Source organism: Elephantulus edwardii, unplaced genomic scaffold (genome assembly GCF_000299155.1).
Source record: "Elephantulus edwardii isolate Elephantulus edwardi_28Jun2011 unplaced genomic scaffold, EleEdw1.0 scaffold00069, whole genome shotgun sequence".
Lineage (NCBI taxonomy): Eukaryota > Metazoa > Chordata > Mammalia > Macroscelidea > Macroscelididae > Elephantulus > Elephantulus edwardii.
In genome coordinates, this window is record NW_006399819.1 from 16,140,428 (window position 1) to 16,151,957 (window position 11,530).

The window sequence follows — 11,530 nt, forward strand, 5'->3', positions numbered from 1 at the left end:
GTATTCTCCACATATTTCTGAGAGACCATGGAGTTTGTTAATTTTCCTGTGAGATCTTAAGCCACCTAATTGTAAATCTGCTAGGCTGACTTTGGAGATCTAATTGTTGTTTTTATGTGCCATCGAGTCGCTTGCAACTCATAACGACCCTATGTAAAACAGCCCTACCCTGCTCTATCCTGTGCCAATTCCATGGCCTCTGACACACCCAACCCGATTACCCCAGTCACTGAATCAATACACCTCATAGAGAATCTTCCCCTCCTGCGCTGTCCCTCTGCCCTCCCAAGCATGATGTCCCTCTCCAAGGACCTGTCACTCGGTACAACATGTCCAAAGCATGTCAGATGAAGCCCCAGAATCCTTGCCTCCAAGGAGCAGCTTGGTTTAACCCTCTCCAGGGTGAATCTGTTTGTTTTCTTAGCAGTCCATGGTACACTCAATACTCGTCTCCAGCACCACAGCTCAAAGGCATCAATTCTCCTAACCTCCCTAGTCATTGTCTAACTGTCAGATGCATAACAAATGATAGCAAAGACCATGGCCTGTTGCTCTTCAGTACTTTGGAGAGGTCCCTCACAGCAGACTTTCCCATGGCAATATGTCTTCTAATTTCCTGGCTGCTGGTGCCAAGAGTGTTGACTGTGGAGCCAAGCAGACTAAAGTTGCCAACAATCTCAATCTCTTCACCATCTATCCTGATGCTGCCAATTGGTCCAGTGGTGAGAATCTTTGTTTTCTTGACATTGAGCTTCAATCCATATTGAAGGCTGCGGTCCTTGACCCTCTGCAGCAAGTGCATGAGGTCCTCCTCAGTTTCAGCAAGCAGGGTTTTGTCATCTGCATAACGCAGATTGTTGAAAGATTTTCCACCAATCCTGACACCACATTTCTCCTTATAGAGTCCAGCCTCCCGGGTAATCTGTTCTGCATACAGGCTGAAAAGGTATAGAGATAAGATACATCCCTGGTGTACACTTTTCCCAATTTTAAACCATGCAGTGTTTCCTTGCTTTGTTCTGATGATTGCCTCTAGAGAGATGATTTATAAAGATGTTGTTTTAATTTGCCTATGACTCATAGCAACCCTAAATACAATCGTTCTGGACTCTGCTCTATCCTGGGCCAGTCTCACTGTCTCAGATACACCTGCCCCCATTACTCCAATTACTGTATCAAAATTCATCTCAACCAGGCCCTTCCTCTTCTTTGTTGTCCCTTCCTCATCCCAAGCAGGATGTCCTTATCCAGGGACTGATCCCTCCTGGCAATATGTACAAAGTATGTGAGTCAGAGCTTCAAAACCCTTCTCTCCAAGGAGCAGCCTGGTTTGACCCTCTCCAAGATAAACCTATTTGTTTTCTTGACAGTCACTAGTATGTTCAATACTCTTCTCCAGCACCACAACTCAAAGGCATCAATTCGTCTGCCATCTTTGGTCATTATCTACCTCTCTAATGCATAGCAAGTAATTGTGAAGACCGTACCCTGAATCAGGTCTACCTTAGTCTCCATACTGACGTTGTTGCTCTTTAGAACTTTTAAGAGGTAATTGACAGCAGCTTTACCCTGAGCAATTTGTTTTTGCTTTCTTGACTGCTGGTGCCAAGGGTATTGATTGTGGAGCCGAGCAAGCTGAAATTGTTAACAGTCTCAATCTCTTCTCCATCTATCATGATGCTGCCATTTGGCCCAGTAGAGTGAGAATCTTTGTCTTCTTGATATTGAGCTTCAATCTATACTGAATACTGAAGCAAATGTGTCAAGTCCTTCTCAGTTTCTTTGAGCAAGGTTTTTTCATCTGCATAATGTAGGTTGTAGAAGAGTCTTCCTCCAATCCTGATGCCGCACTCCTCATCATAAATTCCAGACTCTCAAATAATCTGTTCTATTTATAGATTGAAAAGATATGAAGACAAGATTCATCCTTAATGCACTCCTTTCCTGATTATGAAACATGCAGTGTTTCCTTGCTCTGTTTTGACAACCTCTTATGGTCCAAAACCTATACTTGAACAAATTTAATAGATACAGGTATCTTTATAAAAATATCTTATAAAGTAACTTTTATTAACATTATTATAATTTTTCCTAAGGTCTAAAGTAATAAGACTTTAGTAAAAGTCATAAGTAATAAGAAAATAGTAAGGCTCATATGGTCTCTAAGAGTCACAGGTGATTCAACAGCACAAAACAACAACAAAGTAGTAAGAAACTATGTTGTTATTATTATACTAGCAACCATACTATAGCTCATTAAGTTATCACAGTAACCAGGGTAGTCAATGACATGATTCACATTTTCAAATGAAGAAACAAATTATAATGTACCAGTTTTAGTTAAAAATGGAATCATGATAGAACAGGAGAGAAGTATTCCTGTCCACGGTGGGTGGTAAGAACACATTCCATTATTATTTAACCCCCTCATAAATCCCTTAATGGGAATAAAACCAGATTTAGCATGCCTGATAACATCCAAATCTTCCATCAAGCCAGATTATTTCTCAATCTTGCTGGAACAAAATGAAATCCTATGTAATTGCATGTAACATTAATTTTCCCTAAGAAAAGATCTTTCTGAGATGTCTGGGATTCATTGTCTAAGGTTTGTCATGCTAAGTGCTCCAGAGAAAACTCATTCTAAATGTGTGTGCTCTAAGCAGTGTGCTTACGGACCACGATGCATGGCCATTAAGCCCATCAAGACAGTACCATCAGGAAATATCTCCCTGAGTTCAAGGTGAACCAGAATGCATATTTGGGTCTCACTTTAACCTTAAACTTTATGATTCAAAAGATTTTAATACCTTCCCTTATTGTAATATTAAAACAATTGAGCTCATGTGGATTTCATTACTTTTCCCCAATCTTGTATATTTTACATTCTAGAAGGTACCAGATTTGAGCAATAGATTCATTGTCCTTTAATAGACAATGTAATAGTTGCTATAGTGATTGTAACATCTCCATCTTTTCTTTTTTAATGGCTCATTAAGTTTTGTTCTCAAGGGAAAGTAGTAGATCTTGTCAGATGTTAAAGTTACAAAGCACATTGTCCTTACAAGCTCTTGCTATATTCAGAATTCAAACTGTTCAGTAGTCAACTCATGCTTATATATTTTTTTTTTTGTTCTAAGCTCTATAAACAACTCCAAGACCTCATATTTTTCTCTGTACCTCAGGTAGTCAAATTACAATACATTGCTTAACTAATAGTAGGGATATGAATACTTTTCTTCAAGAGAGGGGAGCTAATTATCTGGCATGACTACGAATTGAACCCAACCTTTTGCTGTCTAGAAAGAACTTGTGCTTAAATGATATCACCAAAGGGTGGTAAGAGGTCAGTCTAAAATGTTTCCAGTTCTGATGACTGATTTTGCTAATAAAAAGGAATTTCTATTACGTGACAACATAAACACATGGTTATGCTGTTTACAAAAAAAAAAAAAGCTAAATAAAGACACAACTAAACAAGGAAAAAAAGGAATTTATATGGGCTAGGAAAAGAAAAAGTGTACTCTTAATAATAATTACATGAGCTTATGAAGCCATGGACCAGGAGGGTATTAAAGCTAGATAAACCCTTCACCCATTGCCAAGAAACCAATTTTGACTCCTATTGATCCTTTGAATAGACATAAGAGAGAGTAGAACTGATCCATAGAGTTTTGAAGGCAGTATCCTTTATGTCAGACTCATTCCTCCAATTAAAATTTACAGCCTCAGAAACTTGATGGAGGGTTGCTATGATTCAGAAATAACTCAATGGCAATGAAGTAACCATTAAGAAGCACACTGACATATCATTTTCCAGCACAGAGGCTGGTGGATTTGAACTGTTAATCTTATAGTTGGCAACTGAGCACTTAACCAATACACCACCAGGACTACTTCATACCTAGATGTTTTTGTTAGTGACCCTATAAACAACAAATCTGAACCTATGCCATCCTCACCATTTTTTATAATCCTGAGCTCATTATGATGGTCACTGTGTTGATCCATCTTGTAGGAGACCTTTCTCTTTTTCTGTCCTGCCACCTTTCACAGCGTAATGTCTGTTTCCAAGGATTGGCCCCTCCTGATAGCATGTCCTTCCTGGAAAAGTATGTAAGCTGAAGTTTCATGATTTTTGCCTCTAAGGAGCACATTAATTGCTCTTTATTCAATACAAATTTTTTAGTCTTTTGTCAGTCCATGGGATATTTAGTACTCTTCTCTAACACCAAAATTTAAAGTCAACAATTCTTCTGTCATCCTTATTCATTGTTTAACTTTCAGATGCATATTGTTGTCGTTGTTGTTGAGTGTCATCAAGTCATAACTCAAGTAGATAACTCATCAAGTCATCAAGTAGACAACTCATAGTGACTCTATGAACGAAAGACCTAAACACTTGTATAACTCATCGTTTCTCCAAGTTCATAGCATTTTTTTTGAGGCAAGCTATTTTTTAAGTGGATGCCACTACTGCTCATGACTTGAATCAGGTGCTCCTTAGTCCTTAAATGAACATTCTTGCTCTTTATCAGAATGAAGATGTCCTTAACAGTAGATGCAACATGGCTTGATTTCTTGAATATTGCTACCATGGATATTTTGCCTATTGGTAAGGATTCTTTTGTTTTCTGGATGTTGACTATAGTTTATGCTGAAAACTGTAGTCTTTAATATTCTGCAGCAAGTGTTTCAAGTTCTCTTCACTTTCAGCAAGCAAGGTTGTGTTGTCTGCATAACACATTCTGTAGATGAGTTTTCCTCCTATATTCCTTCTTCATATAGTCCAACTTGTCAAATTATTTACTTAGCATACAGTTTGAATACGTGTGAACAAAGGACACATTTCATGATTTTAAATCGTTCAGTGTTGTTAGGACAATTTACAAGAACACAATTATGTGTTTTAAAATTCCTGTTCTCAATATTATACATAATTTGCTATGATCCACATACTAAAACACCTTTCCAGATTCAATAAAACACAGATAAAAATTTTTTCCAGTGTTCTCTGTTTTCAGCCAGTTTCCATCTGACATCAGCAATGATACTGCGCATTCCATGATTTCTTCCAAATCCAGCTTGAATTTCTGGCAGTCCTTGTCAATGTACTGGTGGACAGGTTTCAGTGGAGCTTTCAGATTAAGATTTACTTAGGTAAAGGATCTAAAATGTGCTATAGAATTCACTCTTTCATCTATGCAAAGATAAAAGTCTTACAAAAGTAAGGCTTGCTCAGCAGGGATTGAAAAAATGAAAGTATTAAATACTCTAACAGAAAATGTTTTAAGTTATAAAGAAACTACCTAATTAAATAGAAATTTGATGAGGTGACAAGTTACCAAAGGATCAGAATAGAATAATTTAAAAAAGAATCATGCATTTTTTGGAAATAAAGAAAAAGTAATTGACATTTAAATAAGTGTCTATCCTGTGAGGCTTGTATGCAATATTAGTAATATTTTTCAATAGTTTCCACATTCACTTAGATCACCTTTCTTGGGAATGAAAGCAAATATGGACTTCTTCCAATCCATAGCCAGACAGCCTCTTCCAAATTTCCTGGCATAGACTGGTGAGTGCATCCAAGGCTGCATCTGTTAATTTAAACAAATCAATTGGTATCTCATTGATTCTTGGGGTTTTCTTTTTTGCCATTGCCTTCATGCAGCTTCCAATCCCTCCTTCATTGTTATTGGCTGCTATTCATATGGTGATTCCTGAAATTTTTCAATGTCAATCAGTTCTTTCTGGTACAATAATTCTGTGTATTTCCTCCATCTTCTTTTAATGCTTTCTGGGTCATTCAATATATTTCTCATAGTATCTTTCAATGCTGCTTACGTTCATACAAATGGCTAGAACAATACATAGATAGGAGACTACCAGAAGTTCAAGCAGGATTTAGAAGAGGCCATAGCACCAGAATTATCATTGCTGATGTCACGTGGATTTGGTTGAAAGTAAAGAATGCCAGGAGAATGGCTATTTGTGCCTTATTGACTAAAGGCATATGATTGTATGGATTTTAACAAGTTGTGGCTGACATTTAGAAGGACGGGAATCCAGAATACTTAATTGTTCTCATGCAAAACCTGTACCTGGACCAGGAGGCTGTTGTGTGAACAGAGCAGAGGAATACTGCAGGTTTAAAATTAAGAAGAGAATGTGTCAGGGTTGTATTCTCTCTACAAACCTATTTAATCTGTATGCTGAGCAAATTAATAAAGAAGCTGGGCTCTATGAAGAGGAATGTGGCATGAAGATTGGAGGGAGACTTATCAATAACCTGCGTTATGCAGATGACACAACCTTGCTTGCTTAAAGTGAGGAGGACTCAAAGTATTTGTTGCAGAAACTCAAGGAATACAGCCTTGGGTATGGATTGCATCTCAATTTAAAGAAAACAAAGATTCTTACTGCTGGACTTATAGGCAACATCATGATGGATGGAGAAGAGATTGAAACTGTCAACAACTTCATCTTGCTTGGATCCATGATTAACTCCCTTAGTACAGCAATCAGTAAGTCAAGAGATGAATTGCACTGGGAAAATCTGAAATAAGAGACCTCTCCAAATTGTTGAAGAGTAATGATGTCAGTTGGAGGACTAAGGTGTATCTGATTGAGGCCATAGCCTTTCTGATCACTTTCTATACACCTGAGACTTGGACAGTGAATAAAGATGACAAGAAGAATGGATGCTTTTGAGCTATGGTATTGGAGAAGAACACTGAACAACTCTCATAGATGGCCAAAAGAACAAACAAATATGTCTTGGAAAGGGTGCAGTCGGAGTGCTCTTTGGAGGCAAGAATGATGATACTTCACCTCACATACTTTAGGCATGTTGCTAGGAGGGGCTATTTCTTGGAGAAGAACATAATGATAGGAAGGGTGGAGGTTCTGTGAAGTAAAGAAAGACCCTCGACCAGATGTATTGATGTAATGACTGCTGCAACGGGCTCGTGTGTCAGGAAGTGTGACGATGGCATAGGCTAGAATAGGGTGCAGATCTTTTGCTCATAGGTCTCTAAGAGTCGTACTTGACTCGTTGGCAGCTGAAATAGCAACTATATACTGTGAGGCCTAGTCGTAAGAAGCTGTGCTGCAATCCCAAAACAAATTATTCAAATCCACTTGCTTCTCTGCAAGAGAAGAATGGTCAATTTCTTGCCATGCAATTTTCTGCCTCTGAAAACCCAGTAGAGGGTTTCTAACTATGTGTCACTTCAAACTCAATGGCACATTAAAAAAAGAACCAACCACCACCACCAACAACAACAAATTAAACAGGCCATCTGAGCTCCCTTGTTATTGGAGTAGAAGATAGAATATTCCATGGACTATGACAAGAACAAACTAGTCTTACTTGTGGAAAGTACAATCAAGGTGCTCCTTTGAGGCAGGGATGATGAAATTTAATCTCACATTCTTTGAGCATGTAGACAATAGTAAAAGAAGACATACTGGGAAAGATGAAGGGTCAGAGGAAGGAAGAAAGGAAGACTCTCAACAAGAAAGATTGACACAGTAGCTGTAACAATGGGTTTGAGTTTATCAGAGACGGTGAGGATGGCAGAAGATAGGCTGAGGTTCACATCTGTTGTTTACAGGTTTGCTATAAGTTGTACTTGACTTGATAGCACTCAATAGCAGTAACAACTATACAATTAATGTTTATTTAGGTATAACCACTGATTTCCACACTCTGTGCAATCACTTTCTTTTTTATTAGAACAAATATGGATCTCTTTCATTCAATTGCCCGGGTATTTGTCACCCAAATCTCTTACCATAGGGTAATGATTATATTCAGGTCTACATCTGTTGAAACATAACAACAGGTATTCCATCAATTCCTATGGCCTTATTTTTGCCAACGTGCAGTTTGAACTTTTGCTTTCATTGTCAATGCTTCTTGATGATCTTGCCATTTCCTAAGATGGTCCCATGTTGATCAATTCTCTTTGGCAAAATAACTCTTGTGTTATGAGTGTCAAAACTCTTGAAAATTTGCTTATCAAGCCATTGTGTTAACTTCTCTTGTAGGGGCATGGTCTCCAGCTACCTTAACTAAATACATGGTCTTGCAAATCATCAACAGCTGTGGGACCAATATAAGAGAGTGCTTCCACACTGTGAGAGAAGGCAAATGATGACAGTCACCGAGAGAGACTGTGAAGGGACTGTGAAAAGGTTTAACCAGAGGAACACTGGAGATAGAGGCAACAGTTAAAGGATTTTCTTACTGGATGATTGAAGAAAAAGCTGACTTGTAAACTTCTGAGAAGTTTGCTGGATGGCTGAGGAAACCAGAGACTTCTTGCATTTGTGCTGCTGAACTAAACCTAGACTTTCACTAATTCAGGAATTGTGTCATGCTGTTAATCTGGCTTGGGACTTTTGGACTAAACCTGAACTTATATTGGTGATATTCTTTGCCTCCCTCACTCTTCAATCTATTTCCCCAATAATTCCACAACTGTGAGTAAAGTCTGTAAATCTGCAGTGACTATGGGACCTAACATTGATAGTAATAAGGGCAGAAGCATGCGGGGTTGGGGGAGGCATGGTATGTCTGACAATTTAGATATTTTGGTACTATGGACGTTATTGATGGGGACAATTCCCCTTTATGAAGCAGGTAGAAGTCAGATTATGCCATTCTCCCCTGCACCTCACCCCCTACTTCTTCTGTTACTTCCAATATTACTAGATTCTTTTTCCATATTATTATTTTGCATTGCAACTCTAGGCTTGAATTATTTTTCAATTCTTTAAGCTGGGGAAATGCTAAGCTGTTTTCTTCTTCTTCTTTTATTATTATTATTATTAATAATAATTATTTTAAAAACTCCAGTTCTTTGAACATTCTTATTTTTTTACATTTAAAAATATTTTTATTGTTTTGCATTCAAAATTTATATGCATTATGTTTAATTCCCATAAATTTGGTTTCATACATTTCTTCATTCACATTGTTTTTTGTATGATAATTCCCATACTTTATATTTTATAAAACCAATTACCATTGATCTATGCCCACTATCACCCCATTCTTTCATGACGCTTCTAGATCTTTCCTAATTCTTTCACCCTCTCTCTCTGCCCACCATACTCTCTCTGTGGCTCTGTGATTCCCCCAACCCACCTCCGCATCTCCTTCCCATCCTCTTTTGGACTTTTATACACATCTTACTAGTTATCCTTCTATTTTTACAATAATGATCTTATCTTATTTGTCCTTATGAGACTGTATTAGTTCACCCAGTTTAAAGTTTTCTAGCCTCTCCCATGTTATACAGCATTTTTGAAAATGTGTTATTTCTAAGTGCTGTATAGTATTCCATCATGTGAATGTACCACAGTTTCTCAAGCCATTTGTTGATCAACGTTTGGATTTGTTTCCATTTTCTTGTTATTGTCAATAACTCTGCTGTGAATATTGGTGTACAAATCTTTGTGTCTCAATTCTATTTTCATTGGAGTATATTCTTAGCAGTGGAATACCTGGGTCACATAGAATTTCTATATCCATCTTTTTGAGGAAACTCCAAACTGCCTTACAGAACAGTTAAGTCATTTTTATAATCCCATTAACAGTGTATAAGAGTTTTCATCTCTCCACATCCTCTCCAATGTTTATTGTTTGCTGTCCTATTAAATGTTGCCACAACTACTGGGGTGAGATGGTGTCTCCTTGTGGCTCTGATATGCATCTATTTTATTGCCAGTAGTTTTATTTTTTTATTTGTAGCTTGCAACTTTTTTTTATACATAAAAAATTGGCTTGCATACAATAATTCTTTTACATTGTGTTTCATTCATGTACATTTCATTTACATGGTTTCATACAATCAATCATACATATTGTATTTATATAATTAATTACTATTGATCTTTGCCTATTACCACCCTGACTTTTCAAGTCCCCATTGAATCTTTCCTATTCTTTCATCTACACATTAAACTTGGCTATCCTAATGATTTCCACCCTCCTTTTTTCCCCCCGTGTATCTGTTGGCCATCTGAGTGTCTTCCTCTGTGAAAAGTCTTTCCATGTTTTTTGCCTATTTTGTAATTGGTTTATCAGTTTTGTTCCCGTGGAAGCCATGTAGTATTCTGTAAACTTTTGTATGAGACCCTTTCCTGAAATGTCATTTTGCTAAAGGTTTGCTAGTTTTGGTTTTGTTTTGTTTTCCAGTCAATAGGTCTTCTTTTCATCTTATTGGGAAAATTTGATCCACACAGGGACTTCATTTTTAAATGGTTTCATTCATTGATTTTGGCCTTCTCTGTTTATACATTTCTGGTTATAAACATAAAATATAGATATAAATTTCTGGTTTATAAATATATAAGCCCTTTTATGCTGTAGGTCAGGGCTTCTAACTTTGATCCCATTTGATGTTTTATGATCCATATGGTTTGGGCTCTGTTATTTCATAGTTAATTTTATCCCTTTAATTTTAAGATTTCAGATTGTAAGCTGTGTTGGGAAAGCCTTTTACCTGGGCACTTTTGTGCAGTGAAGACTGAGAACATTTTATGTAGGTTTATAGCAGATAATCCACAAGTAATCTTAGGCTAAGATCAATTTTGAAGTTAGTTTTTGGCTTAGGGTTTTTCAGATCAGAAAGGCAATGGCAAATTTGTAGTCCAAGTACATATGAATTCCAGCCCTTTAAGATTCCTGATGGCACAGATTCAAAACTTTTGGATACTAATCAAAAGGTTGGCAGTTTGAATCCACCCACTGCTCCATGGTAGGGTGATAAGAAAACCTTAAATAAAGACTTAACAGCATTGAAAACTCTATGAGACAATTCTACTCTTTCTTGCAGGGTTGCTCTGAGGTCAAATGAACTCAATGACAGTTTCCTTGTTACTTTTGTACCAATGAGTGTCTTTGCTCACCCCGTTTGTTTTGTTTTCTAGTTCTGCTCTTTACTGACAGAATAGCTATCTAACCGTCTCAGTTTCTCAGTTTCAACTCCCTCTTACTACATGTGCCAGGCTTCATATTAATGAAATTTGTTTGTAGATTTGAAAACACTTAGATTTCAGTACAGATTGAATTACATCTTTATGATTCTGACTTTTGCTTCCCACATTATGTTTCAACCTTGGCACTTCTTGTTGCTTTTTATAGAATTTAGCTATGAGTCTATCTATTATATTTTACCAGTATTTTCAATATTTCCAGCAGAAGGGTTTTTAGGTAACGCATCTGCTATTTCTAAGGATAGAAAATATGGGACAAGGGTTAAGAAACTTGGACAATAAAATGAGAAGTTTCAATATATGCCTGTAGGAGTTCCAGAAGGTTTTAATAAAAAGAATAGTGAGAAGTAACATTTGAAGAATTGTGTAGAACTGATGAAAAATATAAATCCTCAGATTGAATAAGCACATCTTAGTCTTGTCTAGAAGATTTATTCCTTTTCATTTAAGACTTGTAACCTATCAATTTCAAGTCCTTTTTAGAGTGTTATCAAATCCTAGCAATCCATCATGATGTGAT